The following is a 13065-nucleotide window of genomic DNA, read 5'->3' on the forward strand; positions in this document are numbered from 1 at the left end:
ATATTCCCATATTATTACTAATTTAGATGTGTTGGGGAAAATTCTTAACTACTTAACATACTACTTAACATACTACAAAATGCCTTTGTGAATATTCCCATAGTATTCCCAATTTAGGTGTGTTGGGGCCGAATCACAAAGGCATGTGAGAGCAGTAAGCGAGTATTACAGGAGTACCACTCATCCTAGTACAAAATGCCTTTGTGGAAAGACCCCATTGTTTTGTTGTTTATCTTTATTAGAGAAGTCACAGATGTCAAAGACTCAGTCATGTGCCGTAACTAAACAGAAGATAATATTACGACACATGCATTAAAACTCATACTCAAGTGTGTACCAACAACACATATATTACACACACTGCCCAATCTTCCTGTCTGTTTTCTTTCTTATTTACAAGTTATGACTGGTCTTTCTTCCGACACGTAATACTATGCAAAATATTCCAAATGCAGTTAATATCACGTTTTAAAATGTAATAGGAGTAAAAGTCAGTTTTTTATCTGTTTTATTTTTAACTACTAACGAGTAGTAGCTACATGTTCCCAAGGTCGATGGAGGTTTCTTATCATATAATAGAAAAACCTCTTGCAAGTGGAGGGTGATAGGGCAGTGAAGCAAGGATGAGCCATCCGGGCTTACGACAATTGCATGAAGCAACTCTATTATGAGATAAGAAGTAGCCTTCACTAACCCTATTACCTTCCCATAAACTGAATGTGAATTTTAGACTTTTTAGAACGAGCTTTTTTAACTGAAAATCGCGATCCACATGCCCTGTGAAAATAGGACATTTGCAGTTCCTCTGTTAAGCGCGCAGTGGTGGAATTCTGAACAGGGGGATGCAATACTCTATTAGACTATTTGATTGGATGGCTGCCCTTTGCGCCTAGATGGACAGTGTTTAAGGCTATGGTGTTTCATGTACTTTCTGCGGTAATGCTGGTCAGCAAAGTTGTAGAAAAGCAGCATCTCAACACTTATATTTAAAGCAACGGATAGCGATCTATGTACCAATGGAAATTCAAAAACTTGCTCCAAGAGTAAATTTGACTTGGGGGATGTTTGGCAGATGGGATACGGCGCCTCAAATGTGACGGATATTCTTTCCGCCATTTTACATGTGCCACAGGATGTAATGCACTTGGAAGTTTGTGACAGAAAGTCCCATCGGCCCAACTCTAAAACAGGCCTTTACTTTAGCACGTGCTACCACCATGATGCTTTTTCCTGTCCTCCGGCTCTTCCGGCTCTTCATGGATACTACTAAGAGCGCAACACAATGTTCCTAATTTAATTATGCATAAGTTACTCATTTGTAATTTAAATATAGCAGCTAAATTTCATGCACGATTAAATGTCCTATTTATTTTCAGCATATGTACACCGTTATGGCATTATCCTGATTAATTTCATATACATGAATAACCTCGAGCAATGGCGTAGCTGCTGATTAGACTGCGGTCAGGCCTGACGTGCAGCAAATACTATTTGGGGGAGCCCCAGAGGAGGAGCTCGGAATGTGCAACAAGTATCCATGCCAGGGTAGGAGGCCATGCCACCAGCACCTCCGTGCACTGTGGAGTAGCTTCACAGAGCACTGCTACAGTTCAGAGCACAGCAGAGCTATAAAGGAAGAGGGGTTGCAAGACAGTCCACGAGGAACCAGAAGCCATGCGAAAAGGAACTACAAAGGAAAGAAAGCAAGGGGCAACCACTTCAGGAGGTTCAACAATAAAGCAGTGGTTCCTCTAGTATGGCTATTTATACACGAAAATGCCAGAGGCTCCGGAATTGACATCATTCAAACTTTGAGCTGCTGATGACCTCACAGGAAGTACACCACATGACGTTTTGACCCTGCTGATGTTACAGAATGTGTTGTCACATGATCTTTGAACTAAAGACTTTAAGGCAGTGACACCAATGAAGTAAAAAAACAACAGTAAATGAAAGATTAAATATGAGCTGTAAGATTAATAAAACAACACAATCAATTTGGATAATTCCATTGTAAAGTTTGAAGTCTACACTTCCTACATAGGTCGATGTGGTTTCAGAGAATCTGAATGAAAATCAAAATCCGTTAAGGAAAGATGTTGATGCGAAGTAGAGTTTTCACTAGGCCTGGGCTAAATTTCCGTTCTGCTTGCGGAAATTGCGATAATTTGACATTTTCGCGTTCCGCGGAGAGCGCGAAAATGTCAAAATTTCTGCATTCCGCAGCTTAGCGATAATTTGTTTCTTGCTCGTGCTGTAAAATAATACATACTCGCGCGCGCGCGATCGCCTTACCTGAATCCCCGCGTTCGCCGACAAGTTTTCCCGATCCGGTCGCGTTCTCCACGAGATGTTGGATTGTTGGTAGCCATTTGCGCTGTCTCGCGACTGTTCGCGCCTGCAGTAATGTCATTCGTCTTGCGATCACGTCTTTCTTCTCGTGATCATGCACCGCGAGAAGAGTGAAAACAAGATGGCCGCGCCCGCGAGCAACCGCATGGGTAAGTTGGCGAGCCGCGACCATGCAGAAAATACCGCGAACAGGCAGGAAAAAAACTTCCGCATCTTTGCGATATTTCCGCTTGTTTGCGGAGATTCTTAACATTTTCGCGATAATTTGCGAAAGTCACTTTCGCAAATTCCGCCCACCCCTAGTTTTCACAACTGTTGCCAATGTTACATTTTATGTGTGTGCACTTTAAATGGAGAATAAAAAAGTATTGATTGTCGTGATCGAGACTTGAGTCAAGTTGCTTTTGAGAAGCTGGTATCTTAATGAAATAAAGTAGATTTCGAAATTCCGACGCAGTGCTGGCGTTTTCAGTTCAAGAAGGTCTGATGGGAAAATCCTATGAAGTTCTGATGGGAAAAATAAAAAAGTACTGTTCAACATTGGATAGTTGTGTGATTGCTACCATGAGGAAAGCCTGCAGAGATATATGTTTCTCTCATATGTAGACCTCTCCTATCTTTTTATGTGCGGAGTTCTCTGCCACAAACTTAGAGACTCTGTCCTCACAAATGTACTATTAACATGCAGTTTTGCAAATAGTAAAAAAGCATAAACTTACGTAAACATATACGTTTACCTTTGCGTATCAGGTCCCCAATGTGTGAGGGTTGCTTGTGTTGCCATGCACGGCAGTTTGTTCTGTGTGTCACTTTCAGGACAGGCCCAAGACTCATTTACATATAGTTGGTCCCTGACTTTCGTCACACTGGGTGTGCAAACAGTGGCAACTATGCCACCCAAATAAATAACCACTGGCTGGGATTTTTTATGTTAATTATATGCAAAACTTTATAAATTAAACAATAAACTATTGCAAACATAAATACATACATAAACCTAAATATGAACAAAGGAAATAGCTAATTGGCATTTCAAAGTTCATAAAATTTCACAAGGAAGGCGCATGAGCTTTCTACCTAGACACATTCAAATAATGTTCACAATTTTAGTGTCAAATAATACACTCAATAACTCTAAAGCAAAGCTCAAATCGATCGAGCAGTTTAGGTCTTGCAGTGAAGAAATAGTGGAGGTAAAGATTCGCTATCCAATGCAGAGAAATAACGTAGCAGCTCCGAGTGAGATATGACCCTCTACTTACTGAGTAAATCTAAAGTAAGGATGTGACCAGTTCAGATGTGCAGTATCTCGAAATTGAGTCTGTGGTCTAAAAAGATCATCATATAATTCACTTTCAGAAGTTAGTAGGGAGTATATTGCATAATAACTAGAATAAGAAAGCACACTTTGATGGACGAGTCAGCTGTAGTTGACAAAGTTTTGTTCAAAGTTAGTGCATTCTACTAGGTATTACAACATTGCATACAACTGAATGTATAATCAACTTTGTTTTGATCGACGTTATGACGTTTCAAACCAGGAAAAAAGTCAAAGGAGCAATGAAAAGAAAAACATTGTGACGTTTCAAAGTTGCATTCAGTGTTCCAACCCAAGATGATGTCTGATCAGTCTTAAGGTAAATCCCTTTTAGCATCATTTAAATTAATCTAATCTAGAAATCGAGAATTCTGCACCACATAGATATTTTTTGGGTAGTCAATGAGCAATGACAGGAAACCGGATTTAACAGCAGTAGGTTAAGACCAGAGCTGTTCTACCTTTAAAACATTTGAAGAAAAGTCACAAAGAGTAACCTTAAAGTTCTGATGGAACTTTGGCGGAGCACTAGAAACTATGCTCATTGACATTTCTATGGTCTTGCTATAGACAACTTCAAATGTCTGTCTGAAGCAGTATTGAATACAAAACTCTATAGAGTGGAACTTGGGTCAGACCATTTATCAAGATCAGATAACATTAATGTCTACCTCAGTTGCAAATTCCTTTTTGGGTGTCTTTCCTCCCTGTCATTGTGTTTGTACCACCCCAGGAGTTTTTCTTTTTCTTTCGCTTTTTATTGTCTATGTTATTTCCCTCCACTGCTGATGCAATGGAACTCTTTTCTATTAAGCATTTAGCACTCCATGGTATCGCATGTGTTGCTCCTGCCTCTGTCATTGTTTTCTTTATTCAGTATTTACTTGTACTTATGTCCATGCTCCAAAATCACCTCCTTCCTGTCTTCCCATACCCATGTTCTGCTCTTTCCTCTGAGTTTGTTTTATTTTTCTATCATACTCTTTCTCTTTCCTTCACTTCCTGACCTCACACCTTTCTTTGTTTACCCACCCCATGTCCTGCTCCTTCCTCTGTTTGTTTTGATTTTTGATTTTTTAGCAGATACTCCTGCACCGCCCGCTAACAAGTCACAAGAACACCCAACACACAATCCGATGAGGACCCCGACCCCAACCCAAAACCAGGTGGCCAGAGGACAAATCAAGGAGTACCGCCAGGAACAGGAATAGCCTCAAGACCCCACCTGAACCCTCCCCCCCCAGAGAAGAACCAGGGAGACCACCAAGACCGACTACGTAGTGGAGCGGCAGTAGGCGGGACCCACAGAACCACCACAGGGGCCACCCAGGACGGAAGGAGAGGCCACAGTGGACCCCAACAGAGCCCCAAAGGTCAGGAGACGAAGAAAAGCACGACACGGACAAGAGGCATAGCAGCCACTCGCAGAGCCAAGAAGCCGGACGAGAAAAGCCCGGACAAGAGAGGGCAAGCCCAAAGGAGCAGAAGCAAAAGCAGAAGCAAAAGCCCACACGGAGACCACAGAAGCAGCCCGGAGAAGGACTGACAGGAGCCAAAAGTAGCCTGCCCCCACAGAGCTGCAGCCGCCTACAGCCCCGGAACCCCCTGGTTGACGCCCAAACAGGGACCAACCAGGCCAGACCCCGTACCCCACTGGAGAACATGCAGGAACAGGAGCATACAGGACGGAAGGACCGCAGGTCCCAAAGCCCGGAAGGGAAGAAAGAGCCAGGGACAACACAGCAAACAGAAAGAAGCCATGGCCCCGCGAAACACCCCAAACGCCAAGAAAAGGCCAGGACTGGAACACACAAAAACATATGGCAAATGGCCGAAACCATGGTCCCACCAGCATGAACCAAGAAGGCAAAATACACAGAGCTGTAAGTCAGTGTGTATCACAACCCAATGGAACCCGTCCTGGCAACCTCAGAACAAAGAAAACAGGAGAAAACACCTGGAAGGGACCAATGCCGAGCCACGCAGAGCACTAGCCAGTGGATGCACGGCTCCTAGATGTCACCCCAATCCGCATCAAACCACAGACAGAAAGACCAGCAGATAATAAAGACAAGAAATCTGCAACAAAAAAAGGAGCATGTAGCGGACCACCGCACAAAACGCACAAATCCGTAAAACTGCAATGACGTACCCAGAAACACAGGATGTCGAGCGACATCGCCGAGACTCGAACCGGGACCCCGAGCCACCAGGGCGACCACACCAGCCCAAAGGCCACATCCTCTACACTCCCCATGTACACACTGTGCACAGAAACAGGTCCATTAACCCCAGTCAAAAATGGGGGAAACCAAAGCCAGAAATGATTGAGGCAAACACAGAACCACCGTGCAATAGGAGCCTGAAACCCCTCTAGGAAGAGCACAATACAAATAAACAGAATAAATATCACATTCACCCAAAGTACACTGATCCTACATAACAACACCGGGACACCATGACACAAGAAAAAATGATTCGGCAGACACCGAAACGCGACAGCAGCAGAAGAGCCGAGCAGAAGTGAGAGCTCCCACCATCACGGTCACACCGTACCTGCCAACTGAAACCCAGAAAAATAGTTTCACTGCGTGAGAACAATGCAGCGTGCATGCATGAGTGCCAGACACCTCCAATAACAAAATACCAAATGGCCCCCTAAAACACAACGGAAGCTCCGGGCCAGAAGGGGAGAGGAACATAACACCCTATGGATCGGCAAGAAACAGAAAGAGTCCCACTAAGGCTTGGAGCCACTCAAAGGACAAACAAAACACAAGCCGCACCCCGTTGGCCCTGAAGAACGGGTGAGAAAAACGGCACCACACGGGACAGGGAGCGTCAGAGGGAACAGCTGCAGAGCGCGGCACCAGGCAGCCTGCAGCCATGCCCAGCCCCTAGCAACTCACATGAACACCCCGAAGAGACATGCCCAGCAAGCAGATAAAAGCGGTAAGTCCCTATGGGACCAGCTCTACAGCTAGGAGCCGTAAACACGCATAAAAAAATGGGGATGTAGCTCAGTGGTAGAGCGCATGCATTGCAAGCATGAGGCCCCGGGTTTACTCCCCGTCATCCCCAGGCTACTCCATGCGCATGCAAGCAGGCTGGCCCAGCAAGGTGTGCAAGGAAGAGATACCCAGGCTCAGAGCCAGAGATATGGCCAAACTGCCCACCGAGGCCGCCAAAAGCAGCGCAGCTGGCGCCCCGCCAGCCCCTCAGGACAGGAACAGAAGAGGTCGCAGCGAGGACCCCTAGGGGCCCCGAAAAAACAGACAACTATGAGGCAGATACGCACCCGGGGACAGTAGAACGGACCGCGGGGCGCCCCCACCATGCCCACATGCCCCGAGCCACCCCAGCAATGAGAGACCTGGGGAGGACAGGAGCGACACCAACAGAAGAAGCGCACCAGAGAGGGAGGGGGGGGAGGGAGCCCCGGACACGAGCATGACAAAAACACTCCACCCACACGGACGAGGGGAGAGGAAAAAGGCCACCAGGACCAGCCCCAGACCCCCTTGTCCATCCCCCTGTAAACCCATGGCATGCTAAAGCAGAGCCTAATCGGCCGCAACCACCGGGGGAAGGAAGGAGGATTGTCCCAGAGTCCTAGGGCCCACTAGAGCAGGGCCACCAACCAGGGAACCCAGTTCCAGCTACAGCAGGAACCACTTACCTGATAAAACGCTCTGGAGAATCTGCAGCGCAGAACCAAAAAAAACAGGCTGAAGGGTTGGGCCGGCTTTGGAGAGTTCCGGTGTGGAGCTGAAGCTCACTTCATTATTCATGTGGCGGGGAAGACTTGCGAGGAGGTAATGAGCCAGTTTTGTGAAATCGAGTGTCAGGTTTTTGGGGAAAAAAGTCACTCTCTGACTAAATAACTATCTCAAATGATCTATATATATAGGAAAATCAGTCAAATGAAACAATGGCCCTAGAGCTATTAGGACAAATGCAATAGTCTTGAGTACTTCACAGGGGTATTGGGAGATGCCCAGTGGTGTATCTAAAAGTACATTTTGGGAGGCACGCATTGGGCCGTAGGAAAACTGTTGGGTCGTCTACAAAGGATATAGATATATAAATATAAATAGATTCATATGCACTGAAGAAAAAAAGGTTAAAGTAACTTTATAGTCAGGAGATGCAATGAGTTAAAAACTAACAAATTCACCAGTTTTATTTTTAGTTAAATATTTATAACGTGCACCCCTGCCTTGCAAAACTTATGACCTCACATATTACCTTGCTCATGATATGTTAAAAGACATCATTGATGACATCACATATGGTATCTCAAACTACATCATTTATAACATCAGTGATGACATAATTAATTACATCATTCAATGAATGTGATAGATTGCTATTTGCTTTTCATGCTGAAAGCTATTTAGCAAACTACACCGAGGCCCAATTTTCTATCACCTCTGTAGTGCTGATGGGTGTAACCTTTTGCAACATACAAGACATAAAGATAAAGCATATCTGTGAAAGCACCCATATTTGGAAGATTGTATTCACATTAATGCATTCAGCAAGTTATTGAACCTTGAATACCAGTCATAAGAGTCTTTGGTAATTATTTAATTTAATGTGGTTTACTTGTTCCCCTCCACTTGACCAAAGGCTTCTTGCCTGTAAGGGGAACTTCAGTTGACACATGGCTGACAAGTGATTATGGCGAAATAACACAGGTGCCTGTAGGTTCTAGGTAGAAATACAGGTCCTCATGGAATCCGTAGTCCTTTCAACCCCCTCTCCCCCCACTTGCCCAATGGCTCCCTGTCTGTGAGGGTGATTTCAATTGAGACATTGCTTACAAGTGACTATGGGGAAGCAACACAGGTTCCTGGTAGTTTGGAGTTAGTAGTGCAAGGACTCATAGTAGCTGTAGTCCTTTCAAACTCTCCCCTCTCCCACTTGACCAAAGGCTCCTTGCCTTTGACGGGAACTTCAGTTGAGACATATTTATTTATTTATTTATTAGATTTTTAAAGCGCGACAGCTACCCAAAAAGGGTTTCCTGGCGCTAAAAGATATTAACCACTTGAGCAGATCTAAAAACTCAAAGGAGGGGCTGGAGCAAATTACTGGCAGAAGAGCCAGATCTTGATGGCTTTGCGGAAGCGGGTATGGCTGATTTCCAGACGTAGATGCTGAGGAAGTGAGTTCCAAAGCTTGGGACCCAGTAGGGAAAAAGATCTGCCCCCCATCCTCGCAAGGCGAACTTTGGGTACACAGAAAAGACCTTGATATGAAGATCTCAGACAGCGAGCCGGAGTGTAAGCACGCACAAGGGCTTGCAGATAACTGGGGGCATTGCCCCATTTGATTCTGTGCATAAGGCTGAGTGTTTTAAATTTGACCCTATTTGCGATAGGTAGCCAATGGAGAGCCTTAAGATGACCGGACATATGTTCCCTTCTATTGCACTTGCAGAGCAGTCTTGCTGCAGCGTTCTGCACCAATTGCAGGCGACGCATGATTGCTTGTGAAGACCCCAGGTAAAGAACATTTCCGTAGTCTAAACGGGAGGTGATTAATGCATTGACAACGGACTTTTGAGTGTCGTCAGGTAGCATCCAAATGATTTTCCTAAGCCACCTCAAGATGGTGAAACAGGTGGATGACAGGTTAATGACTTGGGGCTCCATGGTTAGGCCGTTGTCAATGATAATGCCTAGATTGCGAACTTTTTGTGACGGCGTGGGTAGGGAGCCCATTTCGGATGGCCAGTGTCTTAAGTTCCAGAGGTTTTGATTTGGGCCCAAAGTCAAAACCTCCGTTTTGCTACCGTTAAGTTTGAGCATGTTTTTACTCATCCAGGTGGAGATGTTCCTAAGGCCAGACTGCAGAAGGGAGGAGGAGTCATGATCTCCATTTGAGAGTGAAAATATAATCTGGGAATCGTCAGCATAGATAAACATGTTTAGACCTGCAGCTTCAGCGATCTGGGCAAGCGGAGTAACGTATAAGTTAAAGAGCAGAGGGCTTAACACCGAGCCCTGAGGGACACCGTGAGGGGATGGGTGGACATTTGAGGTCGCAGTACTGGAGGTGATTTGAAACGTCCTGAGAGTTAGGAAAGATGATATCCAGTCTAATGCTTTGCCCCTAATGCCCATGGTGGAAAGTGAGTTTAACAAAATGTCATGGGAGATGGTATCGAACGCTGCGCTGAGGTCAAGTAAGATCAGCGCAGCGGAGTCACCTCTATCGACTAGGAGGCGAAGATTTTCCATCACACCAAGCAGAGTTGTCTCCGTTGAAAAGCCAGGGCGGAAACCCGATTGGGAGGGATGTAGTATGTTGTTTGCCTCCGAAAACCTAGCAAGGTGTGTGTGGACATGTTTCTCCATAATTTTGGAGAAAGCGGGTAAGAGGGATATTGGGCGGACATTAGCCAGGATTTTCGGATCCGCCGATGGTTTCTTAAGGAGGGGTGACACCATGGCATGTTTCCACATGGCTGGAACCTTTGCTGTGGAAAGGGATAGATTTAGAGCTTGGCAGATGATGGAAAGTTGAGGGGTGTCAAAAAGTCTAAGTACAGAGATTGGGAGAGGGTCGCTGGGAGAACCAGATTTAACTTTCCCTAAAATGTCTTGGAGACCCTGGTTATTCATCTCAGGCCAGACTGTAAGTGGCTCGTAAGACAAATAAGGCGCAGGAGAGATGACATCCATCTTCGGGTCAAGTTCCCGATCTAACCCTGCTTGGGTCTGATGTTGTTTTACTATGTCCTGGTGAATTGTATCGATCTTATCTGTGAAGAAACGCGCCAATTCTTCACATTGGGCGTTATTTAATGAAGGGGGTTTGGCTGAAGCATTTGAGCCCGCTAATTCTCTTACAAGATTAAACAAAATTTTGGATTTGTTGGTGGCATCTGAAATAGATTTCGCCACGTAGGTAGCTCTAGCCGTGGAACATGCTTTATGATAGAGTTTGAGTTCTTTTCGGTAAGTCATGCAGGCTACAGGGGAGTAGTCTGTCCTCCAAAGGCGTTCCAAGCGTTTACACTTGGATTTAGCTACCTTCAGTTCCTCGTTGTACCAAGGCTGACAAGTGAGTATGGAGAAACAACACAGGTGCCTGTAGTTCAGAGTAAGTAGTACAGGGAATCATAGTAGCTGTAGTACTTTCGGCCTTTCATCCCCACTTGACCAATGACTTCCTGTCTGTGAGGGGAACTTCGGTTGAGACATGGCTGACAGGTGAGTCTAAAGAAACAACACAGGTGCCTCTTGTTTAGAGGTCGAGGTAGCGGGCCTGATGTAGATGTAGTCCTTTCCTTTTACAAATTCTCAAAACTGACAAACTGGTTTGTGTTACAAACCTGTTAGCTAAATGCAGTTGTGATGGGCCATACTATTGGATATTACTACTTATTATTGTTGCTGGGATGATTGTTTCATGGTAATGCTCTTACAGCCAAATTTTCCACAGGTGAAAATTTTATTGCTATTGATATTTGTGATCTTATGTGCAGATATAGTGATTGTCACCATTAATCACACATCTCAAATACCTTGGCTACTGCATATTGAGCAAATAGATGTACAACACTTTGGAAATTACTCTGATGTGTGCTAAGGGAACATTGATATATTGATACAGTTGTTGAGGTGTTACCAGACTCCATTCTCCCAGGTATTCCAATCAAGCCCTCCGAATTCAGGATTGCGTGCACCTTCTCCTCCCAGGTTGTGAGTTGTAATGGTGGCATGGGAGACCTACTGCCAGTCGTCTGTGCAGCCAGGTGGTGCCGGTTGATCAGGCTCTTGACCCTGGCCTTCAGGTCATCCCACCTCTTCCTGATATGGTCATTTGTGTGCATGGTGATACCTACAGCGTTCACCCTGTTGACTATCCTGTTCCACATCTGATTTTTCATGGCAACAGGAGTTTGTTGGACTTGGACTACAAAAATCTGTGGCTTTACCCTAATGATTGCTTCCACCAGCACTGACTACTCAGTGTCCAAAATAATGTTGTTTTTTGTGTCATATTGTGTGATTTAAAGTGAGTGAGTGTGAGAGATTTTAAAGTGGTTTACAGGAAAATATCTGAAAGAATAATTATGTGCTGTGAATGGTGTGATGAAGGTGTGTGAATGTGTGAAAGGGCTGACTACTTTGAAACTAAAGACAAGAGACATGGTCAGTCCTGCTATGCTGAAGGGTGGTAGCAAAGGATCATGGTCTGGGACGGAGTGTGTTTTATAGTTGGAATAGTCGGTGTATCTACTTCGTAAATTGAATTCAGCTGTGTCGTTTTTTGTACTCATACAATGAGTAATGTTGTGATGCTTAGCAGCAGCATGAGTGCGGAGGCCTTGCGATGAGGTGCATGGACCGACATGGAATTGCCAAGGTGTCTGCAGTTTCATAAACTTCTCTGCGGTGCAGCTGAAGCCATGACGGAGTCAGAATCTATATCAGCATCTTTTCCAACTGGTGCCATCCATGCGAAATCAACTCAGACTACCGCAATCGGAGATTCGGCTTGCAAACATCATATTACGGCAGGGGGAGAAATCGCGGACTCGGCAGTCGGAATCAGACCGTGGCCATGGCGGTCGGACGGTCGATCCGACTGGCACCGTAATATGGCTCTCAGCTCCTGACTGTATCATATGTCTATGCTATCAACCCTTATGTGTACATACAGTAATTTTATGCTGTATATCACAGAAGGCCCTTTACTTCCAATTTCTTTTCTTAAAATGATTTCATGATTTAAGGAGTAACATGAATAACAGTATCATTGGTGGTCTCCTCAGTGATGGCATTAGTGATATCATCATTGATGTCATTTGAGATGTCATTAGTGGTCATCAATTATGCCATTTAACATGTCATCAATGAGTTAATATCTGATGCCATAAGCAGTGCATCATGGGGGTAAACGTTATAGCTACTTGATGAACCAAAACAGGTGAATTTCAGTAGATTTTAGACACATTTTGGTCTCATTTCGATACCATAATATAGCACCACAATACCTAATCAAACTCTAAAATCACTTTAACTTTTTTTTGTCATATCCTTCCTGTTTTTTTGGACTTCACTTCTATTTATACCAGTCATCCTTCTCAGCTGTGCACAGCACGGTTTGGCCACAGGACCTGCCATGACACCATGTTATCATCATGATCATTTTAACCTGTATTTTTTCAGTGAAAATATATATGCTAAAAATATTGAAATATTTTTCTATATGTATACACATGTAGATGTCCATTTAGCCATACACATAGATACATACATACAAAGTCAAATTTAAACATTTGAAGCAGCCAACTCTGCTTTGCAATAAAACACAGTTGAATATTTTAATGGAAATGGGCAGGTGCATTATTTTTTCAATGCCACCTCCTGGCACAT

The sequence above is a fragment of the Triturus cristatus genome, chromosome 5_1 (assembly GCF_964204655.1).
Source record: "Triturus cristatus chromosome 5_1, aTriCri1.1, whole genome shotgun sequence".
In the NCBI taxonomy this organism is placed as follows: domain Eukaryota; kingdom Metazoa; phylum Chordata; class Amphibia; order Caudata; family Salamandridae; genus Triturus; species Triturus cristatus.